Source organism: Jatropha curcas, chromosome 9 (genome assembly GCF_041381405.1).
Source record: "Jatropha curcas cultivar XTBG-Jc1 chromosome 9, XTBG_Jcur_1.0, whole genome shotgun sequence".
Taxonomy (NCBI): domain Eukaryota; kingdom Viridiplantae; phylum Streptophyta; class Magnoliopsida; order Malpighiales; family Euphorbiaceae; genus Jatropha; species Jatropha curcas.
Genome location: NC_143159.1, coordinates 14,255,219 through 14,278,508, shown reverse-complemented (window position 1 = coordinate 14,278,508; position 23,290 = coordinate 14,255,219). Strand labels below are relative to the sequence as shown.

General features: G+C 38.8%; 1 pseudogene; it reads left to right on the top strand.

Annotated features, from left to right (window-relative positions):
• The first annotated feature begins 1,995 nt into the window (after nucleotides 1-1,995).
• On the top strand, nucleotides 1,996-3,870 carry LOC149493677 (uncharacterized; annotated as a pseudogene).
• The last annotated feature ends 19,420 nt before the right edge of the window (nucleotides 3,871-23,290 follow it).

The window sequence follows — 23,290 nt, the reverse complement described above, 5'->3', positions numbered from 1 at the left end:
AAAGAGATTATGTCTCTAACGATTTTGGTAATAAATCATATGCTTTCTTTTTCGGAAATCCTCTATGAAGATCTAAAGAATTTTAATTTATTCTCTTACCTAAAACGAAGGAAGATCTCATTCTTTTCGTTTTAGTAAGTAGAATCTTTTAGAAAAATATTTCTCAAATAAATTGCTTTCGGAAAATCTTTATGTTTAAGGAAAGGAAGATCGTCTCCTATTTTCTTACCAAAAGGATAAAACAAATTTTTGGTAACTAAGATTCTCGTATCTTCTAAATAAGGAAAGCAAATATTCTGATTTCAAAATGAAATATCCACTTTCTAAAAACGAGAGTCACAAATCTCTCTATAAAAAGGAGTGTTCACTCTTTGAACTAAGTGGAAGAAAGAGTTTTCGTTTTAAGAGTATTCACCTATTGATCACATCCTTTATCTCTCAAAACTTACTCTCTACCCCCATTTTTCTTTTCATCTTTACACTTCACGTTTTTATCTTTAAAGAGAAAAGAATTTTTATAACTACTGTTGAAAAACGGTTCTGTGTTCTAAACGATTCTCTAATCTGAAAAATTGTTTTTCCTGTGCTTATATTTGCATTTCTATCTGTCTATTTAGCTTCTGTAATCTTTAGTAGACAGGTCTTTATTTGATAAACAATTGTGTAATAGCTTGGGTGAGAAGCTATAGTGAAAGAGGTTATCAAGCAACCTTCTCCGTGAGAGTGATTCTAATGTTTTGAATTGAGTTTCTGTACTCTGCCAAAAACAGAAAGGGTTGAGGTTAACTAGAACCTTTGGAAAATCTAGTGGGATAAAGGGTAGATCTAGGTGTTGATCTATTGCCTTGTACTATTGGTTTGTCTCTTACCCTTGAAAAGAGATAACATCGTTGAGGATCTCAAGATGAGTCTTGGGGAGTGGATGTAGGCGAGTTAGTGTCGAACCATTATAAATCACTGTGTTGATCCTTTTAATTTTTGAAGTTTTGCTTGATACTGCTTTACTTACACTTCTGTTTATATTTTAGAGATGCTAAAGTTGTTAATGATTCTGATGTTCTAAAACTAGAATAAGCCTTATCTTCTCTGAATATTAGAACTCTGGAATTCTGATAAGTGAATATACCAAGTTCTAAACTGTTCTTCTATTTACAGTATATTTCACTACTTGGGTTTCTAATCAGTTTTCTAAACTTGATTAAAGCTTTATGAAGCAGTTCTAATTTTAATAACTGTCTCTCACACAGTCTTATATGATTTTCTAAACTTTATGAGGAAGTTCTAATTACAATAGCTTTCTGTCATAAATCAGTTCTGATATTGAATAAGATATTGTGAAGCAGTTCTAATAAATAGCTGCACTTTGCATAGTCTTTCTATTTTTTTTATGAATAGAACATTGTGAGAAAGTTCTAATCCATAATCTATTCTCACAAGTTCTTTATTTTTTCCGCTGCACTTAGAACTCTATATTTTGTTTTAAATTCTAAAATTTATATTTTTTTTTTTAGAAAACCCAATTTACCCCCCCTCTCTTGGGTTGTGCCATACATATACGGGACCCACAGAATTTCATTAGGATAATTTGGAGGAATCGCCAAACTATGCAGCATAACAATTATTTGACATGATAAGTGCATCTAATAGTGAACTGTGGCCTGGATGCAAGAATCATTTAGTTCTATCTGTAGTGGCACGATTACTACGCATGAAAGCGGAGCACCATTTTTTAGAAAGGTGTTACGATGATTTTATGCAGTTATCAAAAGAAATGTTGCTTGAAGACCATTCGATGGTGGATAATTTTTACTAGAAAAAAAAATTAGTTCGGGCATTAGGACTACCCGTGGAAAAGATTGATAGTTGTCGAAATAATTGTATGATATACTAGGGTGTTGACTCTAAATTAAGAGAATGCAAGTTTTGTAATCTTCCAAAATATCAACGACGGGGTCAAGGGACTGGTAGAGTACAAAGAGAGAAGCTTTCAAGAAGATGTATTATTTCCCTCTAGTTCCTCGCCTGCAAAGGTTATATGCATCTAAGGTGATAGCCGAACACATGAGATGGCATGCTTTGCATGAATATGAGGAAGGTATAATGACTCATCCGTCAGACTCTGAAGCCTTGAAACACTTTGCTAACCATCATCCTATGTTTGCTGCTGATATGAGAAATGTGAGATTGGGGCTTTGTACTGATGGGTTTCAGCCATTTGGCCAATCAGGACATCAATATTCATCATGGCCTGTCATTGTCATACCATATAATCTACCACCCTCAATGTGTATGAAAGATGAATACATGTTTTTGTGTGTTATTGTACGTGGCCCTAATAATTCGAAATACAAAATTGATATGTTTTTGCAACCTTTGATTGCCGAACTTAATTATTTATGGGAGTATGAGGTTGAAACGTTTAATATTTCGACCAATCAGAATTTCATAATACGAGCTGCTTTGCTTTGGACCATCAGTGATTTTTCTGCATTTGGAATGTTATCTGGTTGGAGTACGGCAAGCAAATTGGCTTGTCCTCATTGCATGGAAAACACTAATGCATTTACACTAAAAAATGGAGGTAAACAATGTTGGTTTGATTGTCATTGCAAATTCTTACTAGAATCTCACCCTTTGAGGTGAAATCGATAATGCTTTAGAAAGAAAACAACTATTGTTGATCCCCCTCCACTTGTGAAGTCTGGAGCTAAAATATTACAAGAAATTGAAGATCTGGGGCTTATGAAAGTTACAGAGTTAGGTGTATAAGAGGTAAATGGTAGAATTGGCAGGAATAGCGGATGGAAAAAGCGAAGCATCTTCTGGGATTTGCCATACTGGAGTTCACTTCTTATCTGTCAGAACCTTGATGTGATTCACATAGAAAACAATGTGTTTGAAAATCTGTTCAACACTGTCATGAAAATTGAGGGGAAATCTAAGGATAGTGCAAAATCAAGAGCAGACATGAAGAAAATTTGTCGTTGACCAGAACTCAAGCAATCTATACTTACTGGAAAGTTTCCAAAGGCATGTTATTCTTTAGATAAACCCCAAAGGCAAGTATTATGCGAATGGGTCCGATCATTAAGGTTTCCATATGGATACTGTTCAAATATGGGTAGATGTGTTGACATGAGGAAATACTGATTGTTTAGAATGAAAAGCCATGAATGTCATGTTTTCATGCAAAGATTGATTCCTGTGGCATTTCGAGAATTGTTGATAGGAAAAATTTAGGAAGCAATGACAGAATTGAGTCTCTTTTTTAAGGAATTGACGATGACTGTTATCCGATGCAATGATATGGACCAATTAGCGCGAGAAATCCCAATAGTGATATGCAAATTGGAGCAAATTTTTTCACCCGACTTCTTTGATTCTATGGAGCATCTTTCGGTTCATTTGCCCTATGAATGTCGTATAGCAGGACCGATACAATATATATGGATGTATCCATTTGAGAGGTGAATCACTAACATCCCATTCTAATCATTACAATGTTATTTCAACTCATATTTACATATTATCTTTGTACAATTACAGACACCTGCAGAAAATTAAAAAGAATGTGCACAATAAGGCAAAGGTTGAGGGATCAATTTGCAATGCATATTTGGTGCAAGGAGCTTCCACCTTCTATTCACACTACTTCGAACCATATGTTTACACCAAGCATCGAAAAGTGCCACGTAATGATGACGGAGGAGATTGAATAGAATCTGAATTAGAAGGGAATCTAACAATTTTCACCTATCCTGGGCATATGATTGGTAAATAAAAAAAAGACGATTGACTGATGCAGAGATACAAGCGGCTCAAACCTATATTTTGTTGAATTGCGAAGAGATTACACCATTTGTACAGTAAGTATAAATCGTGTAGAGAGTCTAAACCCAATACAGCATAGTTAAATCATAATTATGATAATTTTGTTCGTTCATAAACAGGAAATATATCAAGCTTGCGGCTACAAAATCCCAATTTGACTGATGCTGGAGTTGATGCAAAACTGGACTCTGAATTTGTAGAATGGTTCAAACTTTACGTAAGTAACTTTCTAGTTACACAACATATATGTGTACATTCTTAGATTTCACTCGTGTCATTAATATTTCCCATAGGCTCGAAGCTCAGGAAGCGATGTTGATAACAGATTCATTACTAATCTAGCAAGGGGACCTCTACCGTTTGCTAATGCCTACTTTGGCCACTTTGTAAATGGTTATAAGTTTCACACTGAGGGTTATGGGTGTTGACGCGTGTCTTTATGCCCTCACCTAACCCAATGAGGATACGAGGATGCGGAATGAAGGGTTATTACTATCTAGAAGTATTTTAATCCAAGGATTTAAATTAGACAAATTTAAATATGTATGGATTGCATAAGAGTTGCGTCACACAGCTATTAGGTGTGTGACGGCACTGTCGGTTGCGTCATGCAACTCCAATCAAGATGACATCACCGTGAATGCCGACATAACGGTTTTTCATTCTGTCTGAGTACGTGGCAACGGTCCAGAAAGTGAGCTGTGTCACACAGCTATCGGATCTGTCACGCAGCTATAAGGTGCGTGACGCAGCTATCCTCTGTTGCCCTACTTCTATAAATTCGTCGTTTTATCTCTTATTCGGGACTGGTGGTTAGGGCATCAAAAAAATACACTTGCGACTAAGTTTTTCTCCAGAAACTCTTCTGAGTTCCCTTGAAGAAAAACAGCTATTAGACATCAATTAGGTTAAAATGAAAATCATAAAAGAAGAAAAAGCAAGAGAGAAAAGGGTGAGCGTTTAAATCCTTGTGGACAGAGCTTCTGGAATCCATTAATCCTCATTCTTTAAGGCGTTTAAGCTGTTTACAATCCTCAGTCTGAGGGTTAGGTAACTCTTTTAAACCTCTCTTTGTATTTTTATTTAGTATTGTTTATTTTGTTATCGTTTTAGTAGTCTGATCTTAGTTAAACGGTATTCTGTTCACTCTTGGTTGTCTTTAGATTTTATTAAAGCATGTTTAAATAAAAGAATGATGTAAATAAGTTGTTTGAAAAGTAGGCACGGACTAGAGCAGTTGCGTCACGCAGACAGTAGATCCGTAACGGACCTGGCAGTTGTGTGATGGAGCTGTTCATGCCCAATATATCGTTTCTTTACCCAAATTAGTTGCGTCACGCAGCTATTAGATCAGTAACGGATCTAGAGGTTGCGTGACAAAACTGTTCATATTCACGGTTTCATTTTATTTTTGATATTCTATTTTTAATTGTGGATCTAAAATATACGATTGATGGATCTGGAGTTTTAAGAACAGTTAGGTCATGTGACTACTCGATCTGTCACGCAACTGTTCTTCCAAAGAACAGCTGCGTGATGTGACTGTTCTAGGGCTCCAAAAACAATTTTTGTTCTTTCAAAAATTAAAGAATTTTGTACAAAATAAAAATTAATTTTTCTAATAAATCCGAAGACAACCAATTGTGAGCAGATTGCAATTTAATTAAGTTTAGAATATTAAAATGTAATTATGCATGATTTTGGGTTTTTTTGGTTTTCGGGTTAAGATTTTAATCGGGTAGAATGTATTTTTAGGTCTGGTTTGTGGCCCGCCTTTAACCATAAGGCAAGAGCGGGTCTTTTATTTATTTGATTTAACTGCTTTAGTTTGAATGGTTTGGATGATTATGGATGCGATAATTGAATTTGATTGAATTTGATTGGGACGATTAATTAATTTTCCGCATAAGAACTCGGTTCGATCCATTCGAGTTGGGTTTAAGTAAATTAATAATTTGGCTTTTCTAACTAAAATAAATTAGAAATCGTAAGGTTAAAAGAGGCCGATTTTCCGGGCGTCGGCTTCTGTGAACCCCTCCCCCGAAAACATAAGCATACGAATGAATGTGACTAAGGATAGGAATGCACGTGATGTGTGAGTCGCCACCTTGTTTAATTATTTTAGGGTAAACTAGGAAAAACCCTAAGTGACTCCAATTTTAATTAACCTAAATGCTAGATTAATTAACCCAATGTAAGGCATGGTCTATGTAACGTCCCATTTTCTATTGAATCGAGTTGATGCTTAGAGTCGAGTCGGGCTGATCTAAAACCCGGTTCGATCCATTAGAGTCTAGAGTGGGCTAGAATGGGATGTGATTGAAATAAGGAGAAGAAGTGGACTTACTTGAAGGAAACAAAAAGATCAAAGTATAAGGATTAGGACTTGCTTGCACTAAAGTATAAAGTTGAGGTATTGAGTTGTACCATTTTGACACTTGAGGTACCATTTGGTAATTTTCACATAAAAATCATTAATCTTCTAGAGCCTACCCATGAGTTCCATTTCATTTTCATTTCTTCATCCTTATCTTCATCTTCTTCCTCTACTTTCCTCTTCCACTTTCCTTTCTCCATCACTTTTAATGGTAGTGAAGATTTTAATGGGATTCAAGCATTAATTCAACTTCTATTCTAGTAAACCTTCTTGAATTTCATACTTGAATCATTTGGTGATATTTTTAGAGTATTCATAAGAGTTCTTATGTATAGGAGAAGTGAGCTCAAAGGTAGAAGGAAGCTAAAAAGAAGAGTTCAAGCTTTTTGGAGTGAAGGTGTGCTATCTCTTTTAGTTTAATTCATTTTCTTGCATGATAATTTGTGTGATGTGTTGAAATGAGGAGATATGTTGTTTAATGTTGAGAAAGATGACTAAAAATGGTGAAAAAGCATGAGATGAAATGAATAAATGAAGTAGATATTGAGTTTATGCTGAAACAGGTTTTGCTGGAAAAAGAACCAGTAACTTCACCTTGATTTTGACCCTATTTAATGATGGAATTAGGAAGTGTCATAGAAGAGTTATTTGTTCCTCTATGTGTTAGCTTTACATGGGTTTTTGAATCACCCAAATCAGAGTTGTAAATTGAGAGATATGACCAACAGCGTACAGACTGCGCAGGCTGGAAAACACGTCGCGCGCTCGCGAATTTCATTTGCGCGCTCGCGACTTTCACCTGAAAACTCTCTGACTCTCATTTGGTGCTTTACGTGCTCGCGACTTTCATTGCGCGCTCGCTAATTTGGCCTGGGAACTCACTGACTCTCATTTTTGCATCTCGCGCTCGCGACTTGTGTTTTCATGCACTTTTGGACTTCATTTTCTATGCAATTGCATTCCTTTGCTCAACTTGTATGCCTCCAATCATTTTTAAACAAAAAGACAACATTAGAACATGTATCAAAACAACATCCAAGCATGCAAATGATATGAAATCAAATAAACATTATGATTTATGAAGTTATGAAACCATTAATATGATGTTGTGTTATACTATTGACATACCAACATTATGCTCCATTGAGGTTAGGTAGAAACCATGTAGATAAGGCTATGTCGCGACATAGAATAGCAGATCTGCGCCCCATACAGTTTGGTACTCCGGCTACAGGCCGTTGAGTGGATATGATTATATAGGCCATAGCAGCCAAGCATACAGTTTCATCCAGTTTCATATAGTTTTCTTATCACTTCGGTTTCACTATAACCTTATGGAGCCATACAGATATCTTGACATAACATTGCATGAATCATACAGTATACTAAACAACAAGAAAGATCATCAAGGTAAAATGAAAGTATCATGATATGTGTGCTTACATTCCATATGTGAGTACATGTTTATTTCTACATATGTATGTGCTTATATGTTTCTTTAGTCATTGTGATATTCACTGAGTTTAATCAAAGTTGCAGAATTCATACAGCATAAAGAACATCAGGTAAGATCATGAAAGTATAATGCTATATATGCTTACAAGTTTCTTTATTGAATCCTTAAGGAGCCATACAGTCATGAGATGTTATTAATCATAACTTATATGATGTGACTAAAAGTGCATAAGTCATACAGCATAATGAATAGCAAGTAAGACAATGAACATATACTGTTATGTAATCTTACATGTTTATTGATTTCATTCATACAACACAATGAACAGCAGGTAAGATCATGATAGTATCATAATGTGTGATTTAAGGTTCATGTAAAGGAGTTATGAGATAAGTAGAACTAAATTAATTATGTTTATGAATTAGAAGTTTATTCGTTGCTACAAAGAGACATTCATGTTGAAATTTACTGATTCTATGAGTATCAACGCTTTATGAAATTTGTATTTTAAGTTAGTTGCCATCACACTTTGTTAAGTACGTGAATTATGAGCACCACTGAGTTTTATACTCAGCGCGTCGATTTTTATCACGCGTAGGTTGAAGATCGTGGTTGCTACTTGAAGACTTGAGGAGTACTATCAAAGCAGAAGTGCTTATTTTGGTCATAGTAGATTGAGAGTTGTATAATTATGAAGTATGGCATGTATTAAGATTTATGGCATGTATAATTATTACATTTGTCAAAGCTTATGTAAATGGGAAATATAATTGAAGCATGTAATTATTTTGGTGTAAGTATTTGGAGGAAATGATTTAATATGAAATATTTGACTATAGTTGGTATGATTAGGTCATGAAGACTTGATATAGATCATGAATGACATTAATTGCTGGATATTAACTGCTATTGAGGATTTATACAGTTATGACTACATATATATAGTGTTGTTGTGTTATGATGATTAGTTGGAGATATTGAAAGTTTGATGTTTAATTGGGAGTGTTTTATATTCATATTTAGCATACAGGATGATATCAGCATGACAAGACATAAGTTCAACCAGATTGTAGCGTTTCGGCTCGGTTCATTCGGGTGAACGGGTGGACCGGGAAGGGATGTTACAGTCTACGAACCCGAGGTGGATCCCGAGACTATGTCATGCTGATGAACTAACCAAAACAATGAATGCTTTGCAGGGTAAAAGATGCAATTGGACCAATGAAAGTGTTTATGTGATTTTGACTTGCCGCTCGGGGTTAAATCCTAAACGTGCCTACGTACTTCCGTTTGAATGGAAGATCAAAGTCAACGTAGTTCGATAGGCCTCTTTTAGAGGGCTTTGAATGGGGATGCTTTATGCATGAGTGTGTGTATGCTTTTGTGCATTTTGTTTAGGCATTCTGCCTGAAAATTGATTTTTAGGCATTTGATGCCAAAATTGTTGATTTAAGGCTTTTAGCCAAAAAAGAATGATTTAGGCAAATTGTTGCCAAAAGATTTATGTGATTTAGGCAATTTATTGCCAAAAATTGGTTAGGCAATTTGTCGCCAAAGTGATTATGGCATTTGTGCCAAAAGTTGGTATTGGAAGGCGTTTAGCTGAAAGATTTAGGCAATTTGTTTGCCAAAAGTGATTGTTCGGGCGTTTATCGCCAAAATGCTTTATTTAAGGCTTTTAGCCAAAATGAATTGATTTAGGCAATTTTTGCCAAAAGTTGATGTGATTTAGGCGATTGTCGCCAAAATGATTGTTTGAAGGCTTTTAGCCAAAAGATTGATTAATTCTAAGGCATTTTGCCAAAGCTTCTAATTTAAGCGATTTGTCGCTAAAAAGTGGTTAATCTAATTTATAGGCAATTTGTTTGCCAAAAATTGATTGAACCGTGGGCAATTTGTTGCCAAAATGTGGTTGACTTAATTGTAGGCAATTTGTTGCCAAAACGTGATTGATTAAGGCTTTTTAGCCACAATTATTGATTAATTGGATTTAAGCCGGACTGTTCGAAATAAAGGCAATTAAACCGTAGTTATTAATTAACTAGGCTTTTTAGCCAATATTGTCGAATTTACCATTAATACCACGATTATTAATTAACCGGGTATTTAAGCTTAATCATATTTGATTGAGGCAGTTTATTTGCCTAATTGATGACATGAATGTGTTTATGCAGTTGTAGAGTTATTAGGAGTAGAAGAGAAATATGCATGAAGTGCTAAAATTAAATGAGCAGAGTTTTGTTTATTTACCTGAGTTAACCGGTGACCGCTTCTTAGCTTCAACTTGAAAAAAACTCCGGATTAAGCTCCTCGTTTGGGGAATATTAATTTAGAATTAATTTAATTTAAGTGGCCAAATATTAAAGCAAGAAAGCAATAAAAGCTAAATTGAAAATGCAGAAAAGCAGTAAAAGAAAACGCAAGGAGCGTAGGGGAGAAGGAGCGTCCGTCAACATAGACTGAGTGAGGAAAACAGAAGGCCCGGGGCTACTTTTATAGGCAAAAACGGACTGTTGAGGATTAGGGATGGTTTACGGTAACAGGGAGGACGCTTTGGCTGTGCGTCGACATAATCAAAGAGACCTGCCGATCAGCGCTACTTGCTATCCAGACTCAGAAGTTTGAACAGAGAGGGAAGAAATTCATTTGAAATTCATTTTTTATGCAATGGAGAAAAGGATTCTCAATCGTGCAAATAAATCAACAATTTAAAATGACTTAATTAAATTGTACAATTAAGTCCGAATTCTCTTTATCCCGTATTCTTAAAGAAAGAATACTTGATTCAATGTTAAGGCACCCTGCAAAACAACGCATAGTAAAATAAAACCCTAAAGAAGGGCTGGTTAGTTTACACAGCAATTGTAGTCCACTTTTATGCAAAAAAGATTACATAAGTACATTCCCCAGCAGAGTCGCCAAACTGTGAACCCCCACCCAAACATCATAGCATATGAATGCATATGCTAAGGGCAGAAATGCACGTGAATGTATAAGTCGCCACCTTGTTTAATTATTTTAGGGTAAACCAGGAAAAACCCTAAGTGACTCCAATTTTAATTAACCTAATTGCTAGATTAATTAACCCAATGTTTAAGGCATGGTCTACGAACTCGAGGCGGATCCCGAGACTATGTCATGCTGATGAACTAACCAAAACAATGAATGCTTTGCAAGGTGATTGATGTAATTGGCCCAAATGAAATGTTTATGTGATTTTGACTTGCCGCTCGGGGTTAAATCCCAAACGTGCCTACGTATTTCCGTTTGAATGGAAGATCAAAGTCAACGTAGTTCGATAGGCCTCTTTTAGAGGGCTTTGAATGGGGATGCTCTATGCATGAGTGTGTGTATGCTTTGTGCATTTTGTTTAGGCATTCTGCCAAATAATTGATTGATTTTTAGGCATTTGATGCCAAAAATGTTGATTTTAATGGCTTTTAGCCAAAAAGATTGATTTAGGCAATTTTTGCCAAAAGTTGATGTGATTTAGGCGATTTATTGCCAAAAATTGGTTCGGCGATTTGTCGCCAAAGTTTATTATTCGAAGGCTTTTAGCCAAACAAGTTGATTAATTTAAGGCATTTTTGCCAAAGAATTGATTTAAGCGATTTGTCGCTAAAATGGTTAGCCTAATTTATAGGCAATTTGTTTGCCAAAAATTGACTAACTGAATTGTAATGTAGGCAATTGATTGCCAAGAAAAAAACGTGTTTGAATTAAGACCTTTTAGTCACAATTATTGATTAATTGGACTTAAGCCGAATTTGTTCGAAATAAAGGCAATTTCACCATAGTTATTGATTAACTAGGCTTTTAGCCAATATTGTCGGATTTAAGCTTAACACCACGATTATTGATTAACCGGGCATTTAGCCTAAATTTATTTAATTGAGGCAGTTTATTTGCCTAATAATGACGTGAATGCATTTATGCAATTGTAGAATTATTAGGAGTAGAAGAGAAGCATGCATGAAGTGCTAAAATTAAATAGGCAGAGTTTAGTTTATGTACCTGATTTAATCGACGGCCACTTCTTAACTCCAGGTTAAGCTCCTCGTTAAGGGAATATTAATTAATTTAATTTTAATGACCAAATAGCAAAGCAAGAAATCAATAAAGCTAAATTAAAATGCAGAAAAGCAGTAAAGAATCGCAAGGAGCGTAGGGGAGAAGGAGCGTCCGTCAACACAGACTGAGTGAATTGAAAGGTCACACCGGGGCTGTATTTATAGGCAAAACAGACTGTTTCAGCGGCTGGGCCGTCGGAGCCCGCCGGAGCCCGGCGGCGACATGGCGGCCTGGTTCGCCAGGTCCAGCGGCCGCCGCCGGTGAGGGCGGCCGCAGCCGCCGTCGGCGATAGCGGCTAACGCCGCCGTGAAGGGGGGCCGCCGCCGCCGCAGCGACCGGCGCAATTTCTAATTTTACGTTTCGGAGGCTTTTTCGGGAGTTCCGGACCTCCAAAAAATATTCCGGGACCAGTTCCGCGATCCTCGCGACGTCCTAGACGTTTTAAGTACCATATTGGCATACCTCCGGTAAATTTCCAAAATGGCCTCCGGTACCATATTGGCATATCCTCGCGACGTCCTAGCCACTTCTTAACTCTAGGTTAAGCTCCTCGTTAAGGGAATATTAATTAATTTAATTTTAATGACCAAATAGCAAAGCAAGAAAGCAATAAAGCTAAATTAAAATGCAGAAAAGCAGTAAAGAATCGCAAGGAGCGTAGGGGAGAAGGAGCGTCCGTCAACACAGACTGAGTGAATTGAAAGGTCACACCGGGGCTGTATTTATAGGCAAAACGGACTGTTTCGGTGGCTCGGGCCGCCGGGTTCGGCGGCTGGACCGCCGCCGCCGCAGCGACCGGCGCACTTTCTAGTTTTACGTTTCGGAGGCTTTTCTGGGAGTTCCGGACCTCCAAAAAATATTCCGGGACCAGTTCCGCGATCCTCGCGACGTCCCGGACGTTTTAAGTACCATATTGGCATACCTCCGGTAAATTTCCAAAATGGCCTCTGGTCCTGCCGAACTGTTTGCAGTCCGGGAAAACTGGCTCTTTAAGCCTCAAAATTTGAGTATTCACAGCTTCCAACGGGCCAACGTATCCAATTCCCGTACCCAATTCCCTTACCCAAAACCGCATTGGTTCGCTTGACCAGTCTTTTAAAGAATTTGGCCTTGAATAAAATTGGGTTTAAAATGGAGTCACTTTTATTGGAAACGGTCCCATTGCCGAAATAATGGGTGGCGATTCAAAATGTTTTATAAGACCGATTTATCGGCATTGTATCCAAAATGTTTTGTCGCCACTGTTCAAAAATAAAAATCACCTTTTCCATCAAAACAAAAAGGGAATGTTTTTCGCATCGCTCGGGGGCGGTCGACGAAAATAGATTGGTGACTCTGCTGGGGAATCATCCACTAATCCCTGGTTATTTTTTAAATAACTAGTCGGTTACAGTTAGGAATTAACTCTAAACCTATGTTTTCTAAAATTGGAAATAAAATTGGTTAAAAAGCCGTTACAAAATTCTTTAATCGTCCTTGTTTGTTCATTTGCTTTCCTTTATTTTTCTAAATTCTTGCATCCATACTGCATTTCTCTCTTCTCACCACTTTCTACCCATACTATCCCTCGATATCATTGTTAATTTCGAATGGGGATCCAGCCTAAACCTTGCGTTTTAGGCACATCCTCCCGAGAATTAGCAATTTTACTAACCGCAAGCCTAGTACCTTTAAAGGTGCGTCAAAAGGAGTAGGCCCATGTAAAAGCCCGAATCATGTTTACGGAACCCGGACTTTGTAAAGCCCAATAGACCAAAGCCCATGCATGTAGTTGAAAGCCTTAGTCACTTCCCCATAAGGAAAACCCGATGTCTGTTTGCTGTTGTTCTGTCGCATTCATTCCGAGAGTTTGTATCGCCAATCTCAAAACCCCCTTGCTAGTTGTCGAGATTAGACCAAATCCTAGGAAACAGATGTCGGAATTTATACCAACGGAACTCGTGTGTGGGAGTGATAAGGTTGGAAGGCATGCATTTCCCAACTCCCGTTCCCCTGTATGTTATAAATTGCTCATCTGCTATGACATTCATGCACTACGTAATACTTTTCGTTTCAGCCATGCATCTATAAGGGCTAATTTTCGGTATGGACGTTTAACCTTGATTTTGAGACTGGATCTCTAATTAGTTTTGAATAACATAATGCAATCGTTTATTGTGAATCAATACCCAAAAGAAAAGGGAGCTATAAGGGGGTTGCGATTCCTTTGTATTTTCACGTTTCTCGCATTATCTGAAAGTAAGCGTGAGATTACAGAAATTTTGTAATTAATCACTATGAGATCCTGCTTGGGACCATTTGTTCCAAGGCAAAAAGTAAGGACATCGAAAACAAAAAAAGAGAAAAATATCCCGCTTGGAAATTCTTTCATTCCAAGGTAAAAATTAAGGACTTGAGAGAAAATAGCCGACCGAAAAATCCAAAAGGAACGATCGACGAAAGATAATACCAGAAATGTTTGAGTACGAAGTAAATTGTTGCCATTTATTCATACCGAATTTTAGGTCCAGTCGTCAAAAATGAGATCTCATTTCCATACAGTTATTAGCACATTAGACTTGCATTCTTCATCCTATGTGCCTCTATTTTTCATGCATACATGCAGAACCTCCTTTAACATAGGTCCTTTTATCTATCAGCCAAGATTGATCCGTCCCGGGAAATCACTTCGAGAGCTTGGCACCGACACCCTGGTCAACGTTTGGTCAGAGTGTCCCCAATCCCCGAATCTGCTCCGGTTAGTCCTGTGGTTAGTTCAAGTTTGCCTGTTGCGGTTTCTGATTCAGACCTGGTTAAGATGGCTGACGGTAATGTGAATGATACTGGCTTTTCCTCGGCCTATTACCGAGATAATAGCAGCTGCTTTTGCTCAAGAGAGGGCACAGAATCAGGTTCCTCCTGCTTCGAGTAATCAGCCTGTAGTTGAGGAAAGAGAGACTCCAGAACCCACTTCAGGTAATCAAGCATCTGCTGGTAATGCTGCTTCAGTTGAGAATGATCTAATTAAGCAGTTAGCAGAACTAAAAGATAAGGTGGAGAAAATGTCCATTTCGAATGAGAAAGACCCGGTTACCAATTTCCATGTGACTGAATATGTTCTGAAGCCCACAAGTTCTACTTCTTTCAAGACCTTCAAGCATACCATATTCGAAGGGGATAATGACCCAAGGTCTCATGTGTCTGAGTTCATTCGCGTTGCACAGATGAACCGATATAATGAAGAAGATGTCTTACGGGCATTTCCTCAAACATTGCATAAAAGCTACAGGAGATGGTATGACGACTTAGATATGGAGACGTAGCGAGATTGGGTCAAACTTCAGATCGCTTTCCTCAAGCACTTCAACACAGATGACAGTGATGAGTTTGGCCTGCGTGATTTGGAGAGCTTAAGGCAAGAAAAGGATGAAAGTTTCTCCGACTATTACAGAAGATGGAGGACAAAGCTGTTCATGGTCCAGACAAGGCCAAAGGACCAAGAGCTGATCAGGATTTTTAGTCGAAGCTTGCTGCCTTACTTCAAGGAGAGGATGTTGGCCCAACCTCTCACTGACTTTTCTCTAGTGCAAAGGGTTGGGTTGAATATTGAAGAGCTGTACAAAGAAGAGAAGAAGAAAAGTCGGGGGTTCGGTAACTACCAGTCTTCCTACAGTGATCAAAGTAGAAATGCTGGAAATGCTGCTACAAACCAATCGGGGAGTAGCAATACAGTTGGAGCTGTTACCGAGAAAGTGTTGACGCGTGTCTTTATGCCCCCGCCTAACCCGATGAGGATACGAGGACGCGGAATGAGGAATCATGGTTGACCGAAAGTCTTTAAACCCAAGGATTGATTTAAGCCAAATTGAGGGTGACTGATTTATAATAGAGTTGCGTCACGCAGCTATAAGGTGCGTGACGGCAATGATAGTTGCGTCATGCAACTCCAATTAAGATGACGTCACCTTGAAAGCCGACATAACGGTTTTACATTCTGTTTGGATACGTGGCAACGGTCCAGAAAGTGAGCTGCGTCACGCAGCTATCGAGTCCGTCGCGCAGCCGTCAGTTGCGTGACGCAGCGATCCCCTGTTGCCCTACCCATATAAATACTGCGTTTTTTATCTTAATGGAGGGGATTTTTAGGGTGTAAAAAAGAGACAATTGCAGCTAGGTTTTTCTACAGAAACTCTTCTGATTTATCCTGACGAAAAACAGCTTTTAGTGATTAATTAGATTAAAACAAAAATCATATAAAAAGAAAAAAAAGGAGAAAAGCAAAAGAGAAGGGGATATTTGTTAAAGCTTGGTGAACAAAGACTTCTGGGACTTTGAAATCTCGTTCCTTAAGACGTTCTGATTGTTTGCAATCCTCAATCTGAGGGTTAGGTAATTATCTAAAACTTTTCTTGGTATTTTTAGTTGTTAATTCATTATTATTATTTATTTTGTTGATATTTTAGTAGTGTGATATTGATTAAACGGTACCCTGCCCATTATTGGATGTTTCTAAGTTATATTAAAACAAGTTTTGATAAAAGGAAAACGTAAAAAGGGTTGTTTGAAAAGTAGTTACGAACCAGGGCAGTTGCGTCATGCAACTACAAGATGCGTGACGGAACTGTTCATGTCCAAAACATAATGATATAACCCCGACTAGTTGCGTGACGGAACTGTTCGTATTTATGATTTTATTTTACTTTTATTTTTTGTTTAATATTGTATTTGAAATAAACGACTGATGAATCTGAAGGTTTTTCCAAAATCATGAACAGCTGCGTCACCCAACTGTTGGATCCGTCACGCAACTGTTCTTCCATAAAACAGCTGCATGATGCGACTGTTCTAGGGTTCTAGAAATAATTTTTATCCTTTTTAAAATAATAATTTGGTGCAATCAAATTAATATCCAATTCTTTTAATAATTCAAGAGACAACCAATTGTGGGCAGATTGCGGTTTAATCAAGTCTAGTACGTTAATATTATGTTATGCATGATTTTGGGTTTTTTGGGTTTCTTGGATTTAAATTGGGTAGAATGTATTTTAGGTTCGGTTTGTGGCCCGCCTTTAACCATAAGGCAAGAGCGGGTCTTTTGATTACTTTGACTTAACTGTTGTGGGTTGAATGGTTGGTGTGGTTTGAATGATTATGAATGCAATGAATGAATTTAATTGGGATGATTAAATAATTTTCCGCATAGGAACTCGGTTCGATCTATTCAGGTTGGGTTTGTATAAATAAATTGGCTTTTCTAAATTAAAATGAATTAGAAGTTGTAGGTTAAAGAGGCCGGTTTTCCGGGCATCGGCTTCCAACGAACCGACGTACCTAATTCCCTTATCCAGAATCGCACTCGGTGCGTCTGACCAGTTCTCTAAATTGGCCTTAAATAAAAATTGGGTTTTAAATGAAGTCACTTTTAATTGGAAACGGCCCCATTGCCGAAATAATGGGTGGTGACTCAAATATTTTAGAAGACCGATTTATCGGCATCGTATTCCTAAAAGGTTTTGTCACCACTGTTCAAAATAAAGATTACCTTTTCCATTAAAAATAAAATCGAACGTTTTCCGGATCACTCGGGGGCGGTGCAAAAACAGATTGGCGACTTCACTGGGGATCGAACCCAGAATCTTTGGTTATTTTTTTAATAACTAGATGGTTGCAATTAGGAATTGACTCTAAAACCTACTTTTTCTAAATAAAAATTAATTAGAAAGCCGTTGGAAAATTCTTTAATCGTCCGTATGTGTTTATGTGCTTTCCTTTATTTTTCTAGGATCTTGCATTCATACAGCATTTCTCTCTTCTCACCACTTTCTACCCATGATGCCTTCGTTATTTTTGTTAATTTCAAAGGTGGATCCAGCCTAAACCTCGCGTTTTAGGTACATCCACCCAAGAATTAGCAAATGTACCAACCGCAAGCCTAATACCTTTAAAGGTGCGTCAAAAGGAGTAGGCCCATAAAAAAGCCTGAATCTTGTTTGCGGAACCCGGACTTTGTAAGCCTAATAGACAAAAGCCCATGCATGTAGTCAAAAACCCTAGTTACTTCCCCTAAGGAACACCTGGTTCTGTTTGCTGTTATTTTGTCGCATTCATTTCCGAGAGTTTATATCGTCAATCTCAAAACCCCCCGCTGGTTGTCGAGATTAGACTAAATCCTAGGAAACAGATGTCAGAATTTATACCAACGAAACTCGTATGTGGAAGAGATAAGGTTGGAAGGCATGCATGTCCCAACTCCCGTTCCCCTATATGTTATAAATTGCTCATCTGCTGTGACATTCATGCACCATGTAATACTTTTCGTTTCAGCCATGCATTTATAAGAGCTAATTTTCGGTATGGATGTTTGATCTTGTTTTTGAGAGTGGACCTCTAATTTGTTTTGAATAACATAATGCAATCGTTTATAGTGAATTAATACCCAAAAGAAAAGGGAGTTATAACTGGGTTGCGATTCCTTTGTATTTTCACATTTCTTGCATTATCTGAAAGTAAGCGTGAGATTACAAAATTTGTAACAAATCAAAATGAGATCCTGCTTGGGACCATATGTTCCAAGGCAAAAAGTAAGGATACAAAAAAATGATAATAAAAGTGTTCCGCTTGGAAGTCCTTTCACTCCAAGGCAAAAGTTAGGAATTTGAGAGAAAATAGCCGACTGTAAAATCCAAAAGGAACAGTCGACGACAGATAATGCCAGAAATGTTTGAATACAAAATAAGTTATTGGTATGTTATTCACACCGAATTTTGGGTCCAGTCATTGAAACCGAGATCTTATTTCCATATCGATCACTAGCACATTAGAACTGCATTCCTCATTCTATGTGCTACTATTTCTCATGCATACATGCAGGACCTACTTTAACTCAGGTATTTCTATCTATCAGTCAGAATTGATCCATCCTGGGAAATCGCTTCGAGAGCTTGGCACCGACGCCCTGGTCAACATTTGGTCAGAGTGTCCCCAATCCCCGAGCCTGCTCCAGTTCGTCCTGTGGTTCGTTCAAGTTCATCGGATTCGGCTTCTGATTCAGATTTGGTAGGAATGGTTGACAACACTGTGAATGAGACTGGTTTCTCTCTAGCCCAGCTAAGGACCATTACTGAGATAATAGCTGCTGCCTTCGCCCAAGAGAGGGCACATAATCAGGTGCCTCCTGCTTCAAACAATCAGCCTATGGTTGAGGAAAGGGAACTTCTAGAACCCACTTCAGATAATCAGGCCTCTGCTGGTAATGCTATCCCAGTTAAGAATGATCTAATTAAGCAGCTTGCAGAGCTGAAGGATAAAGTGGAGAAAATGTCTGTTGCAAAAGAGAAGGACCCAGTCATTAATTTCCACGTGGCTGAATATATCTTGCATCCAACAAGTTCCACTTCATTCAAGACTTTCAAGCATACTTTGTTTGAAGGAGACAATGACCCGCGATCCCATCTGTCTGAGTTCCTCCGGGTCTCCCAAATGAACCGATATAATGAGGAAGATGTTCTACGAGCATTTCCTCAGACACTGCACAGGAGTTATAGGAGATGGTATGATGGCTTGGATATGGAGACACAGAGAAATTGGGTTAAGCTACAGACTGCTTTTCTCAAGCACTTCAAGACGGATGACAGTGATGAGTTCGGCCTGCGTGACTTGGAAAGTTTAAGGCAGGAAAAGGATGAAAGCTTCTTGGACTATTGCAGGAGGTGGAGGACAAAACTGTTCATGGTCCAGACAAGGCCAAAGGACCAAGAGCTAATCAGGATTTTCAGTCGAAGCCTCCTACCTTTCTTCAAGGAGAGGATGCTGGCCCAACCTCTCACTGGTTTTGCTCTAGTTCAAAGGGCTGGGTTGAATATCGAAGAGCTGTACAAAGATGAAAAAAAGAAGAACCGAGGGTTTGGTAACTACCGGTCCTCCTACACTGATAGAAATGCTGGAAATAATGCCACAAACCAGTCAGTGAATAGTAACACAGTTGGAGCTGTTAACGAGAAAGTAAGAAGGGAGTTCACTGACTTGGGCAGACCTTTAAGCACAGTCATGAGGTCTTGTATCAAGAATGGAGTGCTATCTAAATTACTAGTCAATCCAGCTAAGCCTGTTCGGGGTAGGTTTATGGATGGGGAATGTGAGTATCATCAGTGCAAGGGTCATACTACTGATGACTGCTTCAAGTTAAGGCACGATATACAGGATGTAATAGACAGTGGGAAGATTACCAAACCTTCTGAAAGGAATAAGCCGAGCACTAAGAATAATCCATTGCCACAATACCAGTACAACTATCCACCCCATAAGTCTCAAACGGGTGGATCGGTTAATGCAATTGGGAGCGGTCTGACAAAAGAGCTAGTATTGATAGAAGCCGAATGGGAGGAAAGGATGTGTGCCATGTTGAACATCTGGGATGATTGCAGCAGTGAGGAGGAAGAACAAAAGAGGCCTGTGAAGTTTGAAATTGAGAAGAGCATCACAGTTAAGGTGGGTGAAGTACCAGAAAGCGAAGATGAGCAGATTCAGTTGGCAATCCAACAAAGTTTGGCTGATCAAACAGACCAATGATACTATAGCAGTGATGAGGATGTAAATGAAGTTGGCATCCAGAGCTTAACCCGAAGTGGTCGTGTGTATAATCCAGACAACAATGCTCAGCCTAAAGGAAAAGGAGTTGCCATCGATGGGATAGGAAAGAGAGCATCAGATAAGGGTAAAGAACAGCCCAAGGAAAAGAAGAAGGAAGATGAAGTGGGAAAGGTACAAAGGAAGACTACTGAAGTGGGTGAAAGTAGTCAAAATAAAATACCAAGCGGCGTAATAGCAAATTCAGTATTAAGCCAGTTACAGAGGACTAAGGCAGATATCTCACTGTGGGATTTATTGATAGCCTCAAAGGAGCACAGAGAGTCTTTGTTAGAGGCTATGACATTTGTTAGGGTTCCTGCCAAGATCCAGAGTGTGGATATGATCAATGTGTTACAGCGCAGGATCGGTGAGATCACCTTCTTTGACTCCGATCTCCCTCCGGAAGGAAGGAATCACTTCAAGCCTCTGTACATCCAGGTTGCTGTTAATGGGCGTGAAACCCGCAATGTGATGGTGGATAATGGGTTGGCCTTGTGTGTGTGCCCACTGAAAATGCTGTCCAAATTTAAGATTGAGTCGGAACTTGAGCCGTCTAACATGGTAGTTAAAGCATATGACAACACCATGAGTAATGCTAGGGGAACTTTCAGGGCAAAGATTTCGACGGGGACTATAGAAAGTTGGGTACAAACAGTCGTCTTGGATATTTTGTCCAATTATGCTCTACTGTTGGGAAGGCCATGGCTTCATCCTCTGGGTGCAATCCCTTCCACATTGCACAGAAAAGTTAAGGTTCCTTGGGGCACTGATGTGGTAACTATCAATGCACAAGAAGATTTGAATGTGGCGGCTGTAGAAGGTTTAGAGGCGGCAGTGCCTTTATCTGGTTTTCAGGTGGCTGTGATTGAGGATGCTGTAATTACTGAAAACAAAAGTGCAGTCAACAGGATGAGCCCTTTTTCTCGTAAAATGATGAAAAAGATGCAATGGCAATACGGTAAGGGGCTAGCCGAGATTTACAAGGAAGGTTTGAACCTGTGCCATCATCACATGGACAGCAAGGTCGACGTGGGCTGGGGTATTCAGAGAGTAGAAAGAAGGAGAAATATGAAGTCCAGTCTCCTATAAAAGAGCCAGGACTGAATAAGATTTTCTTTATCCAGAGGCTTCAGGGGAATTTCAAAGCAAAGGAAAGACCTATCCTGGCCTTGAGATCTTCATGATAGATTTTGATGAGCAGTTGGTCAAGTCCCCTGAGCCTTCCTTCGAACAGTTGGTAGAAGGCACACAGTTCATGGTTGGTGTGGTTCAAACAGGCAGTGGCACAGAATGGTCACAGAAGATACCTGAGTTTGAGGATTTCCTGGGGATTGGGGATGAAGCTTCAAGAATGGTGCAAGAACAAAAGGCTAAGGCAAGGATCCTCCAGTCAATACTAGCAGCTGAAGATGCTGAAGAGGCAGAGAGGAAGGTGATGAAGATGACAGAGCATGAAGAGGCGAAAGAAAAAGCTGCCCCAGAAGCAAAGGAAGCTCCAGATGTTGATGAAGTGGTTCAAGCTATAAAGGACAGCTGTGATGAATGTATTGAACAAGTTATTAGTCATGTTTTTTTTCTTTTCTGATTATTGTTTTGAGAACGATTTAGATGGATTCCTTTTATTATTTCAATCAATGGAAGTGAATTTTGACTATTTGTTTTCTTGTTTTCCTGATTGTTTCGTTCATGGCATTGATTATACCACGCACATATTTGACATAAATGCATTGCATCATTTTGCATTTAACCTAAGCACCACCGAAGATCCCAAAATAATCGAAATCGGATCGGACTTTAAGCCTGAACTTAGACAGGATCTCCAAGAATGTCTTAAGAGGAATTCAGAGGTATTTGCCTAGAGCTATGCCGACATGCCAGGAATCGATAGGTCAATCGCAGAACATTTCATCCCTACTAACCCAGGTGTTAAGCCGGTAAAGCAAAAGAGGAGGCGGGTCAAACCAGAGTGGCAAGACACGATCAAGGCTGAGGTTCAGAAGCAGTTAGATGCAGGATTCTTAGAGGTAGTACATTATCCTGAGTGGTTGGCAAACATAGTCCCTGTGCTGAAGAAGGATGGGAGAATAAGAGTTTGTGTTGACTACAGGGATTTAAACAAAGCCTCACCCAAAGATGACTTCCCACTTCCACACATAGATGTTTTGATCGACAGTGCCGCTGGAATGGGATGTTATTCTATTATAGACGGATTCTCCGGGTACAACCAAATCTTGATGGCCTTAGTTGACAAACATAAGACTGCCTTCACTACTGACTTTGGGACTTTGTACTATAGGGTGATGCCATTCGGACTGAAGAACGCCGGGGCAACATATCAGAGAATGGCTACAACATTATTTCATGACATGATCCATAAAGGGTTGGAGGTATATGTGGATGATATGGTGATCATGACGAGAACACAGGAAGAACACACGGAGATGTTGGAAAAGTTCTTCGCACGGGTCAAGCAGTACAACTTAAGACTCAATCCCAAAAAGTGCGTATTCGGAGTAACGAAAGGGAAGCTGTTAGGTTTTGTTATAGGACCTAAAGGGATTGAGGTTGACCTAGACAAAATAAAAGCCATTCAGGATATGGAACTGCCAAGAACAGAACGTCAGGTAAGAAGCTTCTTGGGAAAAATCCAGTATATCTGCAGATTTATCTCTAGGTTATCCATCACATGCGCTCCGATCTTCAAGCTACTTAAGAAGAATCAACCAGTTAGATGGAACGAGGACTGCCAGAAAGCCTTTGATCACATAAAGAAGTATTTGATGAATCCATCAGTGTTGAGGTCGCCTAGACCGGGAGAGCCTCTGATCCTGTACTTGTCTATAGAGGATGCGAGAGTTAGAGCTATGTTGGCACAGCCGAATGCTACTGGAGTAGAAAAGGCCATCTATTACATCAGCAAGAAATTACTGCCTATCGAGGAGAAGTAT